We start from the raw sequence: 24,929 nt of genomic DNA, 5'->3' as shown, positions 1-24,929 counted from the left end.
TTTTTCTGCTTATGCACATGCCTGGTGTCCCTTTATTGGTCCAAACTTTCCCTTCTTATAAGGACACCAGTCACACTGGACTAGGGCCACTCTCATGCTGCTGCTGCTGCTAAGTTGCTACAGTCGTGTCCGACTCTATGTGACCACATAGACGGCAGCCCACCAGGCTCCCCTATCCCTGGGATTCTCCAGGCAAGAACACTGGAGTGGGTTGCCATTTCCTTCTCCGATGCAGGAAAATGAAAAGTGAAAGTGAAGTCGCTCAGTCGTGTCTGACTCTTAGCGACCCCACGGACTGCAGCCCACCAGGCTCCTCCGTCCATGGGATTTTCCAGGCAAGAGTACTGGAGTGGGGTGCCATTGTCTTCTCCGGCCACTCTCATGATCTCATTTTAAATTAATTACTTCTTTACGGACTATCTCCAAATACAGGCACATTCTGGGGTGCTGGGTGAAGATGTTAACACATGAACTTTGAGGGGCACGAATCAGCTCATTACAACCACCCACATACTCATTCTCCTGGGGATAGATTTTTGGGGCACTATAAACAATGCTGCAATGAATACATTCATATAAAACTCTGTGTCACATTTACTAACTAGATTTGTGTGCATGCCTAGGAGTGAAATTGCTTAGTTACTCAGGTTATTTATTGACTAGACCATGCTTTTCTTGTTGATTCACGATATCATGATTTCTGTTGCCAAATATATGAGAGTCTATGTTTGAGTTCATCAGCTTGTGGGTCTATTGGTCTCTCTAGATAAGCTCATAAAGGAGAGGGCCTCTACTATGAGTGAATTATGTGCCCCCCCCCCCCACAATTCATGTGCTGAAGTCTTAGCACCCTAGCATCTCAGAATGTGAATTTGGAAACAGGGTCATTGCCATTGTAATTAACTAGGATGAGGTCATACTGGTGTTGAGTGGCCCTTAACCCAAATTGCCCGGTGTCCTTATGAAAGGGGGAAATTGGGGAGCAGACTCACAAGGTGGCTGCCAGACGGAGATGAAGATTGCTGCCTGTAAACTGAGGACGGAGCTCAAATAGCTGGAATAGATGTTCCCTCACAGCTCTGAAAAGGAAACAGCCTGGCAAATACAATGATTTTAGACTTCCAGCCTCCGGAACTGTGAGCCAATACATTTCTGTTGTCTAAATCCATCAGTATGTGTTACTTTGTCATAGCAGCTGTAAGAAACTAAGGCAGCTTCCATTCTGGTTCTTGCTGTTGATTTTTAATCCCCATCTCTCTTCCCTGGGGCTTCCCAGGTGGCACTAGTGGTAAAGAACCCACCTGCCAATGCAGGAGACACAAGGGTTTGATCCTTGGGTCAGAAAGATCCCCTGGAGGAAGGCATGGCAACCCACTCCAGTATTCTTGCCTGGAGAATCCCATGGACTGGGGTCGCAAGGAGTCAGACATGACTGAAGTGATTTAGCACCCTCTCTTTCCTGCTTACAAAGCTAGAAATAACATAGGATGGTAGTTAGGGTATGGGGGTGCTTTCAGGATTGGCACTGCTGGAAAGAACTGCCAAGCACACCCTGTACCTCCCGCTGCACCAAATACAGAGCAGTAATATGAACTAAGGGGCTTCCCAGGTAGCACTAGTGGTAAAGAACCTGCCTGCCAATACTAATGCCAATGCAGGAGACCCAAGAGATGCAGTTTCAATCCCTGGGTCTGGAAAATCTGAAGGCATAGCAACCCACTCCAGTATTCTTGCCTGGAGAATCTCATGGACAGAGGAGCCTGGTCTATAGGGACACAAAGCCATAGTCTATAGGGACACAAAGAGTCGGATGGACATGACTGAAGCAACATAGCACACATGCGCACAATATGAACTAAGAGAATTAAAAGATGCTTGCTACTTAGAAGGAAAGCTGTGACAAACCTAGACGGGGGAGGCAGAGGATGAGCTAGTAAGATGGTATCACCAACTCAATGGACATGAATCTGAGCAAACTCTGGGAGACAGTGGAGGACAGAGAAGCCTGGCAAGCTGCGATCCATGGGGTCACAAAGAATCAGACATGACTGGGCAGCTGACCACCACCAACAAATATGAACCAGGACTCCCAGAATTTGGGTTGAGTCCTCAAGCAGCCACAGATGGCCTGCGTGTCTTTGACAAGTCGCTGACCCTCTCTGAGCCTTGTTTTCCTTATTTTAACAGCTGTAAAATAAGGCTGTTAAATGGTACTTTCCAGGGGCTGAGGGGAAGGAGAGAATGGAGAGTTGTTTAATGTATGTAGAGTTTTAGCTTGGTAAGATGAAAAGAGTTCTGGAGATGGATGGTGGTGATGATAGCACAATATTATCCATGTATTCAAAACCACTGAACTGTACACTTAAAAGCAGTTAAGATGGTAAACTTTATGTTATGTAAATTTCACCACAAGAAAAAAATGAGGGAAAAATAAGGCTGTTAGTCCTAGGATCTTCCAACTGTTCTGTTTATGACATTGTATTTTAGGTCATCAGGAATAAAAATATTCTGCTGCCTCCCACTCTCTGCACGCTTGGGTGGCAGGGATGATTTCAATTCTCCTAATTATCTGGGCTGTCGATGCTTCTGTCTCATCCTCAAGAAGAGTTTTTTTTTTTTTTTTGAGCCTCTGCTGGTTTACAGATGGTTATCTGTGAAAATCTGTTGTAAGACTTTCTCTGTGTGTGTGTCGGAATGACTTATAGTAGCTGCTTACCCGATTTCGCGTTCACAGGGATGCTGTCTGGCCAGTGTCAGAATGACTAAGTCCCAATAGAGCTTGGCCAGACTTGAACCAGAGCCCCAAATAACGTATATAAATCTTTCCTGTCCCTGGAACATGGGTAATGGAAATCATCAGACAGTGAGCGACTGGGGTGTTCCAAGGGTTTCAGGACTGAACATGGGTTCTCTGGTTGTCTGCCTGGCATCTGGCCTTCATTAGGTTATAAAAAGCAGTTTATGGCCCTTCTGGTTGGAACAATAACTTTTACAATATTCATCATGGCTGAGTGGTTATCAGAGCAAGAAGCCCAGCCAGCTAAACTTCTCTGCATCCTGGCTGTTTGTCATGGGTAGTGCCAGCCACATCTGTCAGCTTTTTAATGTCTCATCAGCCCTCTAAAGCTGGTGCTATGATTGCTATTTTCTGATTTAGCTCAGAGAGGCTTAGAGACTTCACCAAGCTCACACAGCCATCAGAGGCTGGCTTCAAATACGTGCCACTCAGCTTGCAGGATCCTAGTTCCCCGCTCAGAGTTCGAACCCAGGCCCCACCCTGAAAGCACCAAGTCCTAACCCCGGGACCACCAAGGATTTCCCTGGATCCAGGTTCTCTGTCTCCCAGGTCAGCGTCCGTTTTTTCTTTTCCCTGTTTCATTGCTGCCTAGCCAATCTTAGTGACAGTTCTACTTGTTAGATTTTTATTTCTTGGTTCAGTTAAACCTTGAGCTCCCATGCGGCTCTTGGCTAGTGCCTGTCACAAGGGAAGATGCTGTGTCTCTGTTGGCATTGCTAGGCTGTGCTCTGTGAGGACCGGGTCTGCACATGTAGGTGCTTCATAAATATGGGCTCAGAGCCCCCTGGTGTTTCATAAATATGGGTTCAGAGGATGAGCAGCTGAGCCCCCAGTACAGGATGTTGCTCTAGAATCTTGCTTCCAGGCGCTTCCTCTGATTGGCTCCTGGTCTGCCCTCTGCAGTGGGCGTCCCTGTGGCAGATGCCTGATGTGCTACCTAGAGCCTTGCACCGCAGGAGTTGCTTCCCCAGCTGCTGGGGGTGCTGTGTTCACCTCAGCTGCACAGCTGGTTAGTCCAAGGTCATACCCTTTCCGTGGTGGCCACACTCAACGGGGGAAAGTAGAAAGGCTGAGTCAGCTCAGTCCCACGGGAAACGACTGTGAAGGCCACCCTGCCTCCCGTGTTCCCTGTGGGGCTGACAGGGCGGTGGTCGGGCCTCACTTTCTCCCCCTGCCCAGCCCGGCTTCCTACCTCTCCTCTCCTCAGGGGATGGTCCCATGACACCTTCCAACAAACATCCCATCTGCACACTCTACGGAGTCTGCTTTCCTGGGAACCCACCCCTGGGCCCCCATCCCGGAGCCTCGTCTCCTCCGTGCTACACAACTACACAACCTTTCGTGTGGCCCTGGCTTCACACCTTGGGATTCTCTCAGGTGCTTCTGAATTCACTCTCTGGGGCAACCTCGTGGGCTCTGGGGGCTGTCACTGGACTGCTTCGGCACGGAGGACAGCGTCACTTACCACCTCCACAGGGATGAATTCAGCTAGCAGACCTCGCCTGGGCACTGGCATGTGGCTGCACATCATCTTTCCAAGTCTCTTCTGCCCCCAGAGGGGAGCAAGCTTATCTGGCATCTGGGAAAGACAATAACGAAGGGAAGTCAACTGCTGAGGCTCTTAAAAACTGGTGTCTTTCTGCCTTGAGGGGGATCGAGATGAAAAAAGTTTATGACCCATTTGCTGAGCAGGTGGGAATTTAAATTCAGTTCTGAGGAGTGGACCTGGGTTAACTGGACCCGTCAGGGTATCACCACACGTGCCCTGCCCTCCAAGCAGTTTGTCCTTGCTAAAAGGGATTGCTTAGGATTCTCGGGTTCTGAGAAGCAGAAATGATGACCTAGTTTAGCAATGATAACAACCGAAACCAAACACCAAACCTAAGGTCAGAAACACAGCCAGGACCCAGGCAGGGATCAGGGGCACGACTACTGTGTCCCCGAATTCTGCATCTGTGCATCAGTGTGTGGACATGTGTGTACACGTGTGCTTCTGCATGTGTGTTAATGTGTGCGCATTCTGAATTAAGTGTCTCATGATGGCAAATTGCCAGTTGTCCATTCCGGGATTTCTATTTAACCACATCAAGATATTAATACCAAGATGCTAACTGAACTCTCTTGGACTCAATCCTAAATTCCCGGGAGATACAATTTTATATGAAGGTTTTGGTCCAATATTAACTCCTGATGCAATTAGGCAAGGACACCAAGGAGGATTGTGTAGTCCAAACCAAATACTGTAGTAACCTACCCCTGTGGACAGGATTGACAGCGCGAAAGTTGGTGCCCCTAACCAGCTTTGGAGATTGCGCTGTGACTAAATAGCTAGGCAGTTCACTTCGCTATTGGACCTGGGTAATGATGGTTAAGCTTCTGGCTAAATTCATTAAGCCCGATTATTCTTCCTGTATTGCATCTGAGGAAACCAAGCAAACTGATCTCATCCTGATCTCATCTTGGTGGAGAACCCTCTAAGGCATAGTCTTGCCTTCACGAGCATGTAGCCTAACAGAGGACTAACAAGAGAGGTGAAAATACAACAAACTGAAATATAGTGGGACTTTCTGTTCAATAAGAAAGGCTCTCAGATGCCAACTAGTATATATAGACAATGGATGTTGTATAGCACAAGGAACTATATTCAATATCCTGTGATAAACCATATGGGGAAAGAAAAAAGAATACATATGTCAGTCACTCAGTTGTGTCCGATTCCTTGCAACCCATGGACTGTAGCCCACCAGGCTCCTCTGTCCATGGAATTCTCCAGGCAAGAATACTGGAATGGGTTGCCATTTCCTTCTCCAGCAGATCTTTCCAACCCAGGGATCAAACCAAAGTCTCTTGCATTGCAGGCAGATTCTTTACCAGCTGAGCCACCAGTAAAACTTATTTGTATGTATATATAAATGAATCACTTTGCTGTTTATATATATATATCAGTTCAGTTCAGTCGCTCAGTCATATCTGACTCTTTGCGACCCCATGAATCTCAGCATGCCAGGCCTCCCTGTCCATCACCAACTTCCGGAGTTCACCCAAACTCATGTCCATTGAGTCAGTGATGCCATCCAACCATCTCATCCTCTGTCATCCCCTTCTCCTCCTGCCCTCAATCTTTCCCAGAATCAGGATCTTTTCAAATGAGTCAGCTCTTTGCATCAGTTCTTCCCTGGTGGTAAATATAAATATATATAAAACATATATATATAACACACATATATATATATAACTGAATTACTCACTTTGCTGTACAGCAGAAATGAACACGACATTGCCATTTAACAAGTATACAATATTGTCAAATGAACAACTATTCTTTAATAGAAGAAAAAAAAGGAAGGAAGAAAGAAAGGTTATCAGTAGTTGAGTGACCGCTATATGTTGTTGTTGTTCAGTCGCTAAGTCGTTTCTGACTCTTTGCGACCCCATGGGCTGTAGCCCAGCAGGCTCCTCTCTGTCCATGGGGTTTCCCAGGCAAGAATATTGGAATGGGTTGCCATTTCCTTCTCCAAGGTATCTTCCCAATCCAGGGATCAAATCTGGATCTCACATTGGCAGGTGGATTCTTTACCACCAGGGAAGCCTGACTGCTATATACCAGGTGTTATATAGATATTATCTCTAAATTTCACAACAACTTAATCAGGAGACATTACTATATGCCCATTAAAAAAAACAAAACAGGAAACTGATGTTTCAGAAAGTTAATTAAGTCTTCCAAAAGCACATGGGTAGTAACTAGTAGAATTTAGAATTTTTTTTTGATCTTTTCAGTTTCTTTTTTAAAAAATATAATTTAGAATTTGATTCCAAATCTGATTCATTCTAAAGCCAGTAGTCTTCCCAGAACAATGTATCACCGTCTAAATAACTAATAGATTACACAAGTAAAACCTTAATAATTCATGCATTGTATGATTCAGGAATGCCATTAAGGGCTATGCTTTGCCAAAACCATTCAAAGAAACACTGAAACATTCCGTCAGTCATCAGCAGTCCAGACTTTAGTCTAGACTGATTCCCAGTAATTTATGGGATGGGAAGACTTCACTAAATTAATTTACTATTCCTGTTTTGTGCTTATTAATTGCTTTGACAATCATCCAGATGCTTGTGTTGACTCGGTCCAGACCTATGGTGCAAACCACGAGGGACACGGGGAAGGAAGAGGGCCTGGCTGCTTCGATTTCAGGGTCTCTGGCTGAGGCAGGGGTGGTGGGCAGGCCAAACTAGGGGTCAGTGTGTCCGCTGTATATGATGGTGTGGGGAGTGGAAATGGCATTGGATGTAGAGCCCAAAGAGCGGTCTTTTCACTCTTAACCACACTGGCACTCAGACAGAGTCCCTCTTCCTCCCTGAGCTCCGGCCTCCTCAACTTTAAAATGCCCTCGTTAAATCCAACTTGCCTCCCTCTCTGCATTGTAATAATTATGGTTATTGGTGTGTGGCAATCATTAGTTGCTATGTAAAAATAATGGTTAAATTTTACTGGTACTTCGGTTTATTTCCTCGCAACCCGAAGAAAGCTGGTGCTATTATTAGCCCCATTTTACAGATGTGGCCACTGAAAGCTTAGAGGATGAAATAATTTGTGGTCCCAAACCAAGTTTGCCAGGAACCAGAGCCTGACCTGGACAATCTACCATTAATCAGATTGTCATAATTGCCCTGCAAGGCCCTAATCCAGGAAGCCCAGGGTGTGACCCGTGCAGGGTGGGAGCTAGCGAGGGGATGGATACTCTGAGCCTGACTGCCTCACCTTCTTCATCATCACCAAGGAAACGAGCTCTCCCTTGCTGTTGCCAGGGAAACCTTCTAAGCTCTCTCTTTCTCTCACCTTCACCATGGAGACAGCTGCTCCTAGAGTGGGAGGAGGTCCCTGACAAGGGAGTGGGGACAGCATGCCTCCAGACACTTCTTTGTTGCCTGCAAGGCCGCGTCAGTAGGAACCCGGGCTGGGAATTGAGGAATGTGGAAGCATTCTTGGAGCTGCACAGAGATACAGTGTCAAAGCCAGGATGTCCCTGGGGAGCACAGGTTACAAGAATAGTCTTCTGAATTTATTTCTAAAGACTGCCTTGCCTTTAGTCAGCCATCGTCCAGTTCAAAGGAAATTCCCAACTCTTTGTGTCTCACAAATGTTGAAAACCTGTCCAGCCAGGTCTTCTTTTTGTCTAATTTTGCTTCCAACCTGCTGGGTGACAGTGGGCAACTCAACTGTGTTTCCCTTGTACCTGTCAAATAAAGCGTATGGGTGAGCACGGTAGCTCTCACACGTGCAGATTTCCTGATCATTGCAAGTTGTTTAAAAACATGAGGCTCCAACCTAGTCTGCCAGACTTGTGTTTTGCAAGATAAGGACATGCTCAGTCACCTCAGTCGTGTCTGACTCATTGTGACCCCATGAACTGTAGCCTGCCAGGCTCCTATGTCCATGGGATTCTCCAGGCAAGAATATTGGAGTGGGTTGCCATGCCCTCCTCTAGGGGATCTTCCTGACCCCGGGGATATTCCAGACCTAGGGATCAAATGCATGTCTCCTGGGTCTCTTGCATTGCAGGTGGATTCATGAACATTTAAAAACTCTGTTTCATCTCCAGAGGAAAGATGGTGTGATGATGAAGTGCATGCGATGAAACCAGAGCACCAAGCTCAGGTCCCAACCCCAGGACATCCTCCTGCAGGACATGTGCTGACTTGATCTCCACGTCTCAGTTTCTTTGGGGGTATAACTGGATTAATAACAGCACCTATCTGCCCAATACTACTAATTATTAGAGAAATGCAAATCAAAGCTACAAAGAGGGTGACCTCACATGGGTCAGAATGCCCGTCATTAAAAACTCGTCAAATAATAAATGATGGAAAGGATGTGGAGAGAAGGGAACTCTCCTACACTGTTGGTGGGAATGTAAGCTGGTGCAGCCTCTATGGAGAACAGTATGGAGGTTCCACAGAAAACTAAAAAGGGGATTACCATATGACCCAGAAATCCCACTCCTGGGCATACATCCAGACAAAACTCTAATTCAAAAAGATACATGCAGCACCATCCCCTTGCCTCTGTTCACAGCAGCACTATTTACAACACCAAGACATGGAAACAGCCTAAAGGTCCATTGACAGATGAATGGATAAAGAAAATGTGGTATATGTGTACAATGGAATACTGCTCAGCCATAAAAAGGAATGAAATAATGCCATTTGCAGCAACATGGATGGACCTAGAGATTATCATACTAAGTAAGTCAAACAGAGAAAGACAAATACCATATGACACCACTTATATGTGGAATCTAAAATATGACACAACAGAACCTACCTACGAAATAGAAACTGACTCACGGACATAGAGAACAGATTTGTGGTTGCCAAGGAGGAGGGGGTTGGGAGAGGGATGGAGTAGGAGGTTGGAGCTAGCAAATATAAATCCATTCTTTTACATACAGAATGGATAGACAACTGGGTCCTACCGTATAGCACAGAGAACTATATTCAATACCCTAGGATAAATCATAATGGGAAAGAATATTAAAAAAAGAATGGCTATTTTATAACTGAATCACTTTGTTGTACAGCAGAAATTTACACAACATTGTAAATCAACTCAACTTCAAAAAATAAACATTTGGTCACAGGAAATCAAGGACAATTAAAAATAAAGGATGGAAAAATACTTTGAAATGCTTTTTTAAATTTTTTAAATGGCAAAAATTGATTTAAAGTTATATAAAAATATGTATGGAATAAAAATATAATAGCATCTATCTCTTAAGGTCCTTGTGGTGGTAAATGAGATAAACTGCCTGGAGCTTTTAGCACAAAACCCAGCACAATGGCAACACTCAAGAAATGCTAGCAAATATTATCACGATCGCCGTCATTTCATACAGATTTTAACAACAAATGAAGTAAAAAGAAAGAAAGAAAGAAAGGAAAAAGGACCCAATCTAAGCCAAAAGACACTGTTTCACTTGGATGTACTTAGCTTTGGGAGGAATTCCTTGGTGGTCCAGTATTTAGAACCTAGCCCTTCCATTGCAGGGAGTACGGGTTCAATCTCCAGTCAGGGAACTAAGAACCTAAGAGCTGCAGGGCTAAAAAAGTAAAAATAAATAGCTTTTGGTAAAAGCCAGTCTATTTTCCTCATTGATTCTCCATTCCTTCAGACTGAGGCCGAGAGTCATCACAATCTGTGCCTTGCAGTTTCTTTCTGCTCCAAGAGGCAATGCTTTGGTAACGCTCAACAACCCTGATTGTCCAAAAGAGTGTCCAGGGGCCCATAGCCAGAGATGAATGAGAAATCAGGTGTTTTAGTGAGCAGCCTGAACCTAAGGCAGGCCCTCAGCAAGGACCTCTCTGTGCAGGGCCGGACGGTTTCAGGAAACGAGGAAACATGGACAGGAGATCCTCCACCAGCCTCCTCCGTGCCTCTGCGATGTCGGAGTTAAGCCACACCAGCAGTTAACGGAGGTCCTGGGGCCCTGGTCTGGGGTGTTTCATCCTCCACTCAAGCTGTTTGTTTGGTCCAGTTGCTGCAGCACCCAGCTCCCCGCCCTCTGTCGCAGGGACACGCAGAGCCCTCCAAGCAGAGGGTGATTCCGAGAGGCCTTGTCTTCCAATTTAGTCTCCCTCTGCCTCTCCCCACGGAAATTGAGTGGTAGAAACAGTCGGGGAAATCAACAAACAGGCAGAGCCAAGAAGACTGAATACCCCAGAATCCAGAGAGAATGGCCTTCAGAGGCAGGATGAGTAAGCAACTTTGTCCTTGGCCTTGCGTCTTCTTTGCTGAAAAACAGGGGCAATCCTGCCCACCCCACAGATGGGATGAAATGAAACGCGGGCTCATGATCTTAATATTCATTCAGGAGTGGGTCCAGGTTTTGTGGGGCCTGAAACTGATTCAGTTGGGAGAGGCCTTTTTAAAAAGAAGAATGCAAATTTACAAACACCAAATTGAATGTGAAAGGAAATGTTTACTTAGGAGAAAGAAGTTGCAACAAATGACAAAAAAAAAAACCCCAAAACCCAATACTACAAACATCACAAATCCAGAACAATAACATATTTTATTAATTAATTTATCTGCTTCGATACTACTTATTCCTAGTTTTTTGGGCTGCATACGCTTTGATCGCCTCTTCGTAATTTATAATAACATTTTCCATAGAGAGACGATAAAATCGAATCCGTCGGTTCCATAGCACAGCTGATCCAAGTTTGTTTTTTATTATTGATAGTTTTGAGTAGATGTCAACGAGGAGAAAATTCTCCGCTTGCCATCTTACCTATTCATGATTGGAAGAGTTTCCCTTGGACTTATTCCAACTTGTTGCTTCTCCGCAGCCCCACATTCTTGCAGCCAGCATGTGTTTATTCCACAGTACAGCTTTTAGCCTTGCAACCTTGTCGGTGGGATTCACACAGCAGACCCTCAGAGGAAGCCTGGGAGCCACTCTTCCCCAGAAAGGACATGTTTTCAAAACATGTTAATATATCCATGAACCCAAACAAAATGTGTCTCTCGGCCCACTCCTCACATTTCTGCAGCCCAGGACAAGTCCACATTCTTGTGTTTAAAATACAGACTTGAAAATTATCAATCAAGCCAACAGAGTGGCTCGTCTTCCACCCTACTACCTTGACGGCCTTCAAAAGTTAGTCGCTCAGTCGCATCCGACTCTTTGAGACCCTGTGGACTGTAGCCCTCCAGGCTCCTAAGTCCGTGGGATTTCCCCCAGGCAAGACTACTGGAATGGGTTGCCATTTCCTTCTCCAGGGGATTTTCCTGACCCAGGGATCAAATCCAGGTCTCCTGCATTGCAGGCAGATTCTTTACTATCTGAGCCACCAGGGAAGACCCATGATAACCTGCAAGGCCAGGTTCAAATTTAGAATTCTCAGACTCCTCGGAGTTTCAAGGAGAATGCATTGTGTGGCAGAAGTTGCTCCTGGTCCCTGCCCACTGCCTGCCCCCTTCTCTTCCAGGAGACAGCGCTGCATCTGTACCCACACAAGCCTGTGGACACCGGCTGTCAGTTGCGGGAAGCTGAACTCATGTACTGCATCCCTGGGTGTAGTTGCTCTCTGGCTTCCAGTTGGCCCACGGGAGACACCCACAGGAAATGGGAGGGGCTGAGAGGACAGAGCGATGGGGTGTTCATTTCTCAGGCTTGGCGACACTCCTGCAGGCACAGCTTTCACTGAGATCCGGTAATGCCTCCCTCTGTCCCTCCAGGCCCATGGGTGGCAGGGGCTTTCCTGCTCTTGCTGGCCCAGGATCTTCATTTGTCCATCCTGGTTTCGATGACTCTGCTTATACCTTTGTAAACAGTCCCTTTATTACACTCTTGTGAATCACCTCTTTGAAGCATGCCATCTGTTTCCTGCTGGGAGCCAAGATGATATGGCTGTTACTATTATCCCTACAATACCATCCCTTTTAGTCTAAGAAATATGTCTGATCTCCTGTGTGATCCTATGGCGCCTGCAATCCTTTCCGAGCCTCAGTTTCTCCATCTGTTAAATGGAAGTATAATAGCCAGCTCCTACTTCAGAAGGATATTGTAAGAATTAAATTAGTCAATATAGGTGAACATACTCTGGGAAAAAATATGATAGTAACTCTATTACTAGATTTAGTAAAGGTAACATGTATGCTACGTTGCTTCAGTCGTGTCCGACTCTTTGTGACTCCATGGGCTGTAGACCGCCAGGGTCCTCTGTCCATGGGATTCTCCAGGCAAGAATACTGGAGTGGGTTGCCATTTCCTCCTCCAGGGGATCTTCCCGACCTGGGGATGGAGCCCGCCTCTCTTAGGTCTCCTCCTCCAGGGGATCTTCCCGACCTGGGGATGGAGCCCGCCTCTCTTAGGTCTCCTCCTCCAGGGGATCTTCCCGACCTGGGGATGAGCCCGCCTCTCTTAGGTCTCCTCCTCCAGGGGATCTTCCCGACCTGGGGATGGAGCCCGCCTCTCTTAGGCCTTCTGCACTGGTAGGCAAGTTCTTTACCACTAGCGCCACCATAACAATAATAGTAACCTTGTTCCTGCCCAGAGAACTCCTTTGATCCCTCTCTCTCCAGCACTGGAGCAGTGACTGAGTCTTCAGTCTCTGGCAAGGCTGGTGTCCTTTGTCGCAAAGTTCTGCGCTACTGAAAGATGAGACTTTGTGACCAGAGACACACAATTCACAGAGCTGTTGCCACCGCATTTTGACAAATGTCCACAGAGGGCCCAAGGCTGCGCTGCAGCCCCTTGGAGCTCTCTCTCCCCAGCAGACCCACCTGGCCCTTGCAGCCTCTAGGCTGTGTCTGCTGAGAGCAGAGCCCGGGAACATGACTGAAGCCACGTGAGCACCAGGGTCCCTCTCTAGGGAGCAGAGAGTGGGTGGGGTCTGACTCAGTGATACCTGGTGTGGACTCAGGCCGCTCCATGCTCCTGGCAGAAAGAAAATAGCTACTGGAGGATGCATGACCAGGTGGGCTAGGATTGCCCTACTGGGCACGGGGCTGGTTTTCTGTGCCCATTTCATAACAGCAGCACATCCCTGAGGGCTTCTCCTGCTGCCCCTGTCCAGCCTCTTCATCCATCAAGTCTTCCCACTGTCCTGTCTTTCCAGCCCACCCCCTCCACCAGGCTGACAAGGGAGGGACACTAGGGTTAGCAAGCTTAATCAGTGGCCTCTGTGTGGTCCAGAGATCTCTGCCCCACGTTGTTCGAAATCAGAAGTCACTATCCCTGAAGCTATAGAAAAAAACAACAGTGAATCAGCCATCTGTTTCCTCTGCAAAGCTGACCCCAAAGTTTCACACATGATATCACTGGCACATCTGGGTTCCATGGGTTTCTATGGTCTATCCTAGGAATCTAAACCCTCATTAATTACACGGTCCCCTTGGTGCTTCCCAGGTGGCTCAGTGGTAGAGAACTCACCTACCAATGCAGGAGACCTGGGTTCGATCCCTAGGTCTGGAAGATGCCCTGGAGAAGGAAATAGCAACCCACCTCAGTATTTTTGCCTGGAGAATCCCATGGACAGAAGAGCCTGGAGGGACAGAGGAACCTGGCGGGCTATAGTCCATGGGGTCGCAAGGAGTCGGACACGACTAAGCGACTAGACAACTACTCATGGGAAAGTGTTTTTTGATCTCAAACTCCGCAGTCCAGTGAACCTTTTGGACACGGACCAACTTTACGTTGGGAAATACCTGAATTGACTATAGTCAGACATGACCATTAACTGTAATCCAGCAGTGAGGCTGGCCTTGGAAAGCTGGGTGGGCTTTGGCAAGGGAGAGAGAAAGAGAAGGCAGTGGCGCCCCACTCCAGTGCTCTTGCCTGGAAAATCCCATGGGCAGAGGAGCCTGGTAGGCTGCAGTCCATGGGGTCGCTAAGAGTCAGACACAACTGAGCGACTTCACTTTCACTTTTTACTTTCATGCATTGGAGAAGGAAATGGCAACCCACTCCAGTGTTCTTGCCTGGAGAATCCCAGGGACAGGGGAGCCTGATGGGCTGCCGTCCATGGGGTCGCACAGAGTCGGACACGACTGATACGACTTAGCAGCAGAAGCAGAGAAAGAGAAGCGTAGGTGACATTCTGAGGCAGTCACCAGACAGCTCAGAAAGGAAGGTGCCCTGGAGTTCATCTCTGTGGAGAGACTCCTCAAGAGCAATTCTTCTCTGTCTGGTTCTGTTTAACAGAAAACACTGTGGTCCACTACCTGAGGCCTTTCTTCAGGAGCAACTATGGGGGCAGGAGTACGAGGCGGAGGCCTTCTAGAGACTTCTAGGTTTAAACCAATCCCATGGACAGGAGACTGGATCCCCTATAGAGAACCCTATTATAGCCAAATGCCAGGGTATATATTTATCTGCACATGAGATTCTCATCCTTTTTTAAAGAAAAAGCCACACATTTGGCCAAAAGATAAAGTGGAAAAAAATATACTGTTGAACAAATATTGAGAATGGTTGCTCAGAATGTTTGAAATGATGAACTAAGTGGAAAAAAAAATGCATGTGGCAAATTGTCAGCAGGCTATATTTGGGGGTCCGAATCCAGGGCTTCCCCACCACCACCACTGATTTCACACAACCCTGATGTTTTTCCATGTCTATTTATAACTAGTCCACACATTCACACACAAAAAATGCAGTGGACATCCGACTTCAGTTTTTAAAATGACTAAAATGTTCTAAATGTATCAGGTTACAGCACGTGAGAGCTTTTAACGTGGCTGCCATTAAACTTGCTTTCTGAAAAAGGAATTAATCAATGTGCGGAAAACAACGTAACAGGATCCTTTGGGAATCTGAAAGTATGAAAACAACTCCGAAAAAATTTTCTTTTTCAAAATGTAATTCACTTCAACAAAACTTTATTGGGCACCAACCATGCGAATGGGCAAACTTGAGATCTAAATAGATGGTGCTGCTGCTGCTAAGTCCCTTCAGGCGTGTCCAACTCTGTGCTACCCCATAGACGGCAGCCCACCAGGCTCCCCCGTCCCTGGGTTTCTCCAGGCAAGAACACTGGGGTGGCTTGCCATTTCCTTCTCCAGTGCATGAATTAGATAAGGAAGACACAGTCCCTGGTCCCAAGGAGTTTTCTGGGGGGAACAGAGAGTGGAATAAAATATGTGAAAAGGACGATTAATGCTTTAACAGAACTACTGACGAATGTATTAGGCACTTAGAAGAGGGGGGTGCACGTGATGGGCACTGGAACGTCTCCCAGCACCCACTCTTCCTGCTCTTTCGTGAGACACGTGGTTCCAGGCAAGTAAATGCTTGCTCCCAGCTTCAGCGGTCCAACGCAGGACCAGCTTGGCCAATCAGTGCACTCCATTTTCCTGGGCACAGTGATTGGCTCGGGGTAATGATGTGCTCTAAGGTGGACCAATCAGAGTGAAGCTCAAGCTTTCGGCTAGAAATGGTGCATATTTTTTTGTTGACTAGGAAGGAAGAAGCTGGGTCCTCTTCTTTCCCAAACAGCTGAAAGTTGTTTGTACCTATCAGGTGAGTCAGCCTTCAGATGAGGTTGAAGGCAGACGTTTAGTGAAGGGAGAGAAACAAGTCCCCGAATCGTCATAATATCCGTTACTTAACACCATTTTTATTTTGGATGTTTTCGTCAGAGGAGACAATAAATTCCTCTTCTTGCTGACATCAATTTGACTTGGGTCTCTTGAACTTCCTATCAAAATCATCCTTACCAATACAGAATGAACTAAGGTGTGCTTCCTGGAGGAGGTGGCTAATAACCTAACACTTGAGGATGTGTAGGATTTGGATCGATGATAGGGGAAAGGACAAGAATACATTTATGGTAGCTGAACAGTTCAAGGCAGCTGGATGTGGGATGAGCCATATTCCTACTGAACCAACCCTGGAAAGATTATTGGTCTGTGTTGGATCATGCAAGTAGTGAAGGACATGCTAAGAAATTTGCTCCTAATTCTGTAGGCAGTGTTTGTATGGGTGTCGTGGGAGGTTTCCCTTGTGCTCAGCTGGTAAAGAATCCGCCTGCAATGCAGGAGACCTGGGTTCGATCCCTGGGTTGGGAAGATCCCCTGGAGAAGGGAAAGGCTGCTGCTGCTGCTGCTAAGTCGCTTCAGTCGTGTCCGACTCTATGCGACCCCATAGATGGCAGCCCACCAAGCTCCGCTGTCCCTGTGATTCTCCAGGCAAGAACACTGGAGTGGGTTGCCATTTCCTTCTCCAATGCATGAAAGTGAAAAGTGAAAGTGAAGCCGCTCAGTCGTGTCCGACTCTTCGCGACCCATGGACTGCAGTCTACCAGGCTCCTCCGTCCATGGAATTTTCCAGGCAAGAGTACTGGAGTGGTTTGCCATTGCCTTATCCCCTCCAGTATTCTGGCCTGGAGAATTCCATAGACTGTGTAGTCCCTGGGGTCGCAGAGTCGGACACAGCTGAGCGACTTTCACATGGGAGGTTGTCCCCTGCTTCCTCAAATCCCTTCTCAGGTACCGGGTGTTCATTTAACGCATTAGCATCTGCTGTTTAGATGATCATGGGTCCAGTGTTACAGCAAATGTAAGACAAAGCCAGAATGCTCCAGTGAAGAAGCAGAGACTGACTGTACTTGTTTCCTAGGGCTGTCAAACAAAATACCACAAACTGGGTGGCTTAAAACAATAAAAATTTTAATTCTCACACAGTCTGGAAGTGCTAAATCCAGGTGTCAACAGGGTCATATTCTCGCCGGAGGTTCTAGGGGAGGAAGCTTTCTCACCTCTTCCTTCTTCGTGTGGCTCCAGGCTTTCCTCGGTTGTACCAGCACAATGCTGACCTCTGCTCCTGTCTCCACGTGGCTTCCTGCCCTCCACCTCTCTGTGTCCTCTCTTCTCTCTCACAGGACACCAGTCACTGGATTTAGTGTCCTTCCTAAATCTAGGACTTCCCTGCTGGCTCAGACGGTAAAGCATCTGCCTACAATGCGGGAGACCTGGGTTCGATCCCTGGGTCAGGAATATCCCCCTGGAGAAGGGAATGGTACCCCACTCCAGTACTCTTGCCTGGAAAGATCCCATGGACAGAGGAGCCTGGTAGGCTACAGTCCATGGGGTCGCAAAGAGCCAGACAAGACTGAGTGACTTCACTTTCTTTCTTTCTTAAATCTAGGATGATTTCATCATGAGATACCTAACTAATTATATCTGCAAAGACTCTATTTTCAAATAAGATCACATTCTGAGGGTCCAGACAGTATGAATTTTGAGGGAAAACACTATTCAACCTACTCCACTGACCAAAACCCACAGGCAACTTACACCAGTTAAACCATCTCCTCCTGCTTTCCTGTTGGCAGTGCTGGGGCCTTTGTGGGCATTGCTGGGCCCTCAATCCTGAGAGCTCCTCAGCTGTTCCCACCTTAAAAATTTGAACAGCTCATTTATTGAGAACTTTCAATATAAGAAATACTGCTGTAGGGAATTCCCTTGTGGTCCAGCGGTTAGGACTCAGTGCTTTCACTGCTGAGGCTCTGGTTCAATCCCTGGTTGGGGAACTAAGATCCCATAAGCCGAGTGGCATGAAAAAGAAAGTGAAAGTGTTAGTTGCTCAGTAGTGTCCAACTCTTTGTGACCCTGTGGACTGTAGCCCTCCAGGTTCCTCTGTCCATGGAATTCTCCAGGTAAGAATACTAGAGTGGGTAGCCATTCCCTTCTCCAGGCATCTGCCAAGTGGTGTGGCCTGGAGTGAAAAAGAGAAAAAGAAATACTACACTAAAAGCCTCCTCTTGAAGTGGAGGTTCTCTTCTTGGCATCTGACAGGACAGAGTTCTTCAGGGGTGGAAAATAACAGAAAGAAGGACATGGCAGGGAAGCCTTATAACACACACCCACCATTCCCCTGCCGTATAGATTAGGCTCAAAAAAGCAAAGAGACTTGCTCAGAGAGGAGGGCACTGTGCCAGGATGTAAAGACATGCTGACTGCAAACTTACATGATTAACTATTCTCATACTGCTTTCTTGATTCAGAAGGACAAAAATAAGGGACAGCATGAATTACCCTGACTCTCAGCTATCCTGATGGCCAAGTTAAAGGAGTAAAAAGGAAATTCGCTGTACAGTGTATTTGAAACCCTGAGCTCCACCTCTGAATTGACAATTTTTACTTTCAAGTGCTTTTAATGGCATAGTGTTGGAAAGGAGTAAGTCATCAGGAGACTGATGCTTTGGGGACATTTTGTTTCTGGGCTGAGCAGTGGCCTGACTGTTGCAGGGGCAGTTGAACAGGGAGGCCTTTTGGAGGACATGCAGGGATGCATGCTAAGTCGCTTCAGCCATGTCCAACTCTTTGAAACCCCATGGACTGTAGCCTACCAGGCTCCTCTGTCCATGCGATTCTCCAGGGAAGAATACTGGAGTGGGTTGCCATGCCCTCCTGCAGGGGATCTTCCCAACCCAGGGATTGAACCCGGGTATCTTACATCTCCTGCATTGGCAAGCGGGTTCTTTACCATTAGTATCACCTGGGAAGCCCTTTGGGGGACATAATCCAATTTATTTATGTTCTCTATTTGAATCTGGAAGGTGGTCTGATCATGTCCTTGTTGCTGATTTCTTCCTACTGAGGGCACTTGTCACAAGTTGTGTCTTTCATACTTTATTTTCTTTTTAATTGTTATATATTTATTTGGGTCTTAGATGTGGCACGGAGAAGGCAATGGCACCCCACTCCAGTACTCCTGCCTGGAAAATCCCATGGACGGAGGAGCCTGGTAGGCTGCAGTCCATGGGGTCGCTGAGGGTCGGACACGACTGAGCGACTTCACTTTCACTTTCACTAGATGTGGCATGCAAGATCTTTAGTTGTGGCATGTGAACTCTTAGTTGCAGCATGTGGGATCTAGTTCCCTGACCAAGGATTAAACCCAGGCCCGCTGCATTGGGAACATGGAGTCCTAGCCACTGGACCACTAGGGAATTCCTTCTCACGTTTTCTTATTTCATTCATTCACCTAACATCCTCTGGAGAAACAATACAAGGTAGAAAAAAAAAAATGCCAAAAACAGTGCCAGATACAGAGTTTTGGAAACTGAGAGGAAAGGGGGATGAATAAATGAAGAATGAATGTGTCACGGATGAAGGAATTGACAAGCAAGTCAAAGACCACGAGGAGATTCCATCAACCTGATAGCGTCTCCCCTGATGAGTGCACATCTAATTTTCCATTGTCATCAGACATCTGCATACAGCACCATAGGGTTTGCCTTTAGCCTGAGTGAAAGATCTCAAAGACTCTCAGAGGTCTTCATTAAGATCCCACCCATCAAGATGCAGTAATATAAACTTTGGTGCTTCGAACTCTACAGATTCAAAATACCAAAGTGAAAAGGTGAAAATTGTTCAGTTGTGTCCGACTCTTTGCCATCCCATGGACTATATGCTGCTAAGTCACTTCAGTCATGTCCGACTCTGTGTGACCCCATAGATGGCAGCCCACTAGGCTCCTCTGTCCCTGGGATTCTCCAGGCAAGAATACTGGAGGGGGTTGCCATTTCCTTCTCCAATGCATGAAAGTGAAAAGTGAAAGTAAAGTCGCTCAGTCGTGCCCTTAGCGACCCCATGGACTGCAGCCTACCAGGCTCCTCCGTCCATGGGATTTTCCAGGCAAGAGTACTGGAGTGGGTTGCCATTGCCTTCTCCGATGGACTGTATAAGTCCATGGAATTCTCCAGGCCAGAATACTGGAGTGGGTAGCCTCTCCCTTCTCCAGGGGATCTTCCCAACCCAGGGATTGAACCCAGGTCTCCCACATTACAGGCAGATTCTTTACCAGTTGAGCCACAAGGGGAGCCCAAAATACTAGGTGTATGACATTCATAGCTCAAACTACCTCTCCTCCCTACATGCCTATGTCATCTGCTGCTGAACATCTGGGAGATGTTAGGACTCTAGCCCCTCACTTGTCTCCCACTTCCACTTACCCCAAAGAGATTCTCCTCTAAGATAATGCCTCTGTCCCTTTACATTTCCCTCCCTCACTTCTGGTCAGAGTTCCTCTGATCCCTTACTTAAGATTTGGGTTGTGCCTTTTAGTGAGTGCAATGCCATGGATGCCTTTAGGGAGGAGGAATTCAAGGAGATGGGACTACAGCATCAAAGCTGCAAGGCTGGGGAGAAGAAAGGAAGGGTTGGTTCACTTGGAAGTAAGCGGTCCCTTTTATGGTTGTGATTTACTTTGGTGGTTTTAGTCCGAAGTGTGATTCTAATAAGCATTAAAATGAAATAGCCATGTACACAATGACAGAAACTTGCCATTAGCATGAGTGTCACATCTGCAAGGACTGATTCTCCAGTCCACGACCTTTATTTTGCAGATATGAAAACTGGGTCCAGGAACTTCCCAGGTGGTGCAGTTGTTAAGATGTTGCCTTCCAATTCAGGGGAGGCAGGTTTGATCCCTGGTGGGGGAACTAACATCCCACATGCCTGCAGTTAAAACACCAAAACAGGAAACAGAAGCAATATTGTAACAAATTCAATAAAGACTTAAAAAAGAAAAACATAAAAAAATTTCTTTTCATTTTATTTTTTTAATATTTAAAATTAATTTATTTATTTTAATTGGAGGCTAGTTACTTTACAATATTGTAGTGGTTTTTGCAGAGAAGGCAATGGCACCCCACTCCAGTACTCTTGCCTGGAAAATCCATGGACGGAGGAGCCTGGTGGGCTGCAGTCCATGGGGTCGCTAAGAGTCAGACACGACTGAGCAGCTTCACTTTCATTTTTCACTTGCATGCATTGGAGAAGGAAATGGCAACCCACTCCAGTGTTCTTGGCTGGAGAATCCCAGGGACAGGGAAGCCTGGTGGGCTGCCGTCTATGGGGTCGCACAGAGTCGGACACAACTGAAGCGACTTAGCAGCAGCAGCAGTGCTTTTTGCCATACATTGACATGAATCAGCCATGTGTGTACATGTGTCCCCCATCCTGAACCCTCCTCCCACCTCCCTCCCCATCCCACCCCTCTGGGTCATCCCAGTGCACCAGCCCTGAGTGCATCTCATGCATCGAACTTGGACTGGCAATCTATTTCACATATGATAATACACATGTTTCAATGCTATTTTCTCAAATCATCCCACCCTCGCCTTCTCCCACAGAGTCCAAAAGTCTGTTCTTTACATCTGTGTCTCTTTTGCTGTCTCACATACAGGGTTATTGTTACCATCTTTCTAAATTCCAGGAAATTCTTTCTAAATTCTTAAGAAATTTCTAAATTTCTTAAAAAAAAAAAAAAAAGGAACTTGGGCCCTAAGAAGCAAGTGCTTTGCTCGAGTGAATGACAGAGACTTAGACTCCAGGTCTCTGAGTTTCTAGACTCTGAGTCTAATTTTTTTCCACTAAATCAGTGGTTCTCAGCCTGGATTCACACTAGAATCACTTGGAGAGTTGTGGGTTTTTGCTTTTTTTTAAATGTTGATACCTATATCTGAGTCGATGGCTTTGCAAGTTGTAAAGAATCTGCCTGTCAATACAGGAAACATAAGAGACAGGGGTTTGATCCTGGGTTGGAAGATCACCTGGAGGTAAAAATGGCAACCCACTCCAGTATTTTTGTCTGGAGAATCCCATGGACGGAGGAGCCTGGCTGGCTACAGTCCACAGGGTCACAAAGAGTCAGACTTGACTAAGCAACTTGACACACACACATCTGAACTGAGCTTTCCCCTGGGATTCGGATGTAACTGTCCTTAGATGGAGCTCAAGCCACTGGAAAAGAGCTGGAAGCATTCTATTCCTAGCTAAGTCTTCTACCGGCTCCCCTATTCAGTCCCTTCATATGAAATTAAGAAAAAAAATTTTTTTCTTTCAATTCAAATTAAAAGCAGGATATAGTTAGCAAGTCAGAAAACATTCGAATGAAAATGCCATGAGAGACAAATTAGTCTGCTGGTTTCTTAAAAATTTAGCTGTGGATCCCTTTCTCCAAATGAATTCTTAAGGGGCTATGAGCTTAGTCACTCAGACACGTCCAACTCTTTGCGACCCCCAGGCTCCTCTGTGCAGGGGATTTTCCAGCCCACCGTAGGCTACCATTTCTTCCAGAGGATCTTCCTAACCCTGGGATTGAACACGCATCTGCTGTGTCTCCCAGATTGCAGGCAGATTCTTTACCAGTTGAGCCATCAGGCAAACTCTTAAGGGATGGCCTAGTATTTAAACTGTTAAGGTTGGAGCTCGTTGGGTTGCTATGGGCATGGGGGCCCGAGACCAGGCAATGGGCATGACAAGGGGAGACTGGAAGCCCCCAGCTGCAGAGATGAGTGGGGCTTTCGTTGTGATCTTCAGCACAAACACCTGTGTTTCTCTGCTCATCTGTCAGGGAAAGTAAAAGAAACTCAAGGAGGAGGAGAACTGATTCAATGGACCAGGGAATGCAATTGAGAGGGGGCTGGTAAGTTTGTTTCTTCCATTCTAAGATGTTGGAGGTTGTAAAATATACTGTTGATTGAATAACAGCTTTCTGGGGATTAAAGAACCACTACTTGCTGATGTCTAAGAAAAATTAATGGATGCATGCATGCCAAGTTGCTTCAATCATGTCAGACTCTTTACAGCCCTATGGACTGTATCCTGCTAGGCTCCTCGTCCATGGGATTCTGCAGGCAGGAATTCTGGAGTGGGTTGCATTTCTTCCTCCAGGCGATGTTCCCACCCTGCATCTCTTATGTCTCCTGCATTGACAGGCGGGCTCTTTACCACTAGTGCCCCACCTGGGAAGAAAAACTAATGGAGGGCATGGCAACCCACTCCAGTATTCTTGCCTGAAGAATCCCCATGGACAGAGGAGCCTGGTGGGCTATAGTCCATGGGGTCTCCAAGAGTCGGACACGACTGAGTGACTAAACACAGCATACATTTATCTGTACAGTTGATTTATCTTTTTTGTTTTTGTTTTTTTTTTGTGTGTACAGTTGATTTCATGTAACTTTCCTTTTCAGTGAACAGATAACATTTTTATTTAAGCATATCCCAACTCTGAAAATTCTTGCGAATTATCTTCTGCTGTTGGAGGGCATGGATAGCATCCAGATGATGTGCACTCTTCAGACCTGAACTTGTGACCTTGGTCCTGGGAGCACCTTTGGAATTGACCAGCATACTGGGATTCTAGATTGACATTTCCTATTTGGTTAAACTCATAGTTTCAGTCCTTAATTGAATGACCTATTACTGGAATTAAATCATTTTTCTTGGAAATCAGCCAGAAGCTTTTGATGAATGCTTGTTCTGGAGCCTGAGGAAAAATCACTTTTTAGTTAAGAACTGACTACATTAACCTTGCTTGACTTAGAAGCCTCTAAGATACATGCTGAGAGATTTGGTGATTTCAATTGCATTTTAATGGATTGGGACATGAGAGGCAGTGTTTGGCATATAAATAACTTTTTTGTCTCAAGGCTGCTGTGCAGTGTAAGATTATGAAGACAAATTTAGATGAGAGTTTAGAGATCCAAATTTAAGATTCAGCAATGCGTGATGGCAGCAGCGTGAAGAATTCAACTGTGGGGAAGATGGGGTAAGCACAAGCCTTCTGGACAGGACGCAACCTTCTTCTGGGCCGGTGATGGCCATCAGACCATCAGGGAGGACCAAGACCTGGAGATGCCCCAAGGGTTGTCTTTTAACGTTTGATGTTAGCTGTCGGCACATCTTTCAGAGCAGTTAGTTGTGTAAGAAAATATTAGGTAAATATAGAACTTGAAGAGGGGAGTGAGTGAAGGAGTTTGGATTTTCTGGTTTGGGCAGGTGGGGACACAGAGTCGTTACAATTTACATATGTCCATCGTTTGTAGCTTGCCAGGATTCAAACACATCAGATATGGTGTCATCAATGGATAGAGAAGGAGGGATAAACAATCCTTTTTACATTTTATTTATTTAGTTAGTTATGGCTGCACTGGGTCTTCCCTGCTGCATTAGGGCTTTCTCTAGTTGCACTAAAGGGGAGCTATTCTCTAGTTGGGGTGCACAGGCTTCTCACTGAAGTGGCTTCTCTTGTCGCAGAGCACGGCTCTAGGCGAGCGGGCTTTGGTAGTTGTGGCGCAGAGCTTAGATGCCCCATTGCATATGGGATCTTCCCAGATCAGAGGTCGAACCCATGTCCCCTGCACTGGCAGGCAGATTCTTTACCACTGACCCATCAGGGAAGTCCTGAGGGATAAACCATCTTTAAAGTTCATTTTTTATGGACTATGTTTTTGGTTTTAAGACTTTGAGCAAGAAGTCCAGGAATTCACAAAATTGCACAGGAAATGAAAGAAAATGAAGTCATAGAGTGAAGACTCAAAGATCTGCCTTTGGAAGATGGAATGATCCATGGCTGTCTAGCAAAACCCTCCTCCAGCCCCTGCACATGGAGGAGTGAGGATACCCTTCCCAGACCCAACACAGAGCTCCAGACCAAGATGAACTGGACCCTTTTTCTTTCTGACCATAAGGGTCCTTGTTGGGAGGCAGGGGAGGAGCGGGGATAAGACTTGTTTTCATTTTCAGGGGTTGCCCTGGTGGGTTGTAGTCCGAGAACAAGTGGAGGCTTTAAAATCCACACACATAAAAAACTGTGCTGCAATTATCCGTCAA

The 24,929-nt window shown here is 46.3% G+C and overlaps 1 long non-coding RNA gene across 1 annotated transcript in view; it reads right to left on the bottom strand.

Moving 5' to 3' along the window:
* LOC129623454 (uncharacterized) overlaps positions 1-24,929 on the bottom strand; it is a 48,924-nt gene that overhangs the window by 12,586 nt on the left and 11,409 nt on the right. The window contains exon 2 of the long non-coding RNA XR_008700552.1: positions 4,263-4,376. This is a non-coding gene — a long non-coding RNA (uncharacterized LOC129623454). The remainder of the gene's footprint in view (positions 1-4,262; positions 4,377-24,929) is intronic.

This window comes from Bubalus kerabau, chromosome 11 (assembly GCF_029407905.1).
Source record: "Bubalus kerabau isolate K-KA32 ecotype Philippines breed swamp buffalo chromosome 11, PCC_UOA_SB_1v2, whole genome shotgun sequence".
Taxonomy (NCBI): Eukaryota; Metazoa; Chordata; class Mammalia; order Artiodactyla; family Bovidae; genus Bubalus; species Bubalus kerabau.
This window is presented reverse-complemented; position numbering and strand designations above follow the sequence as displayed.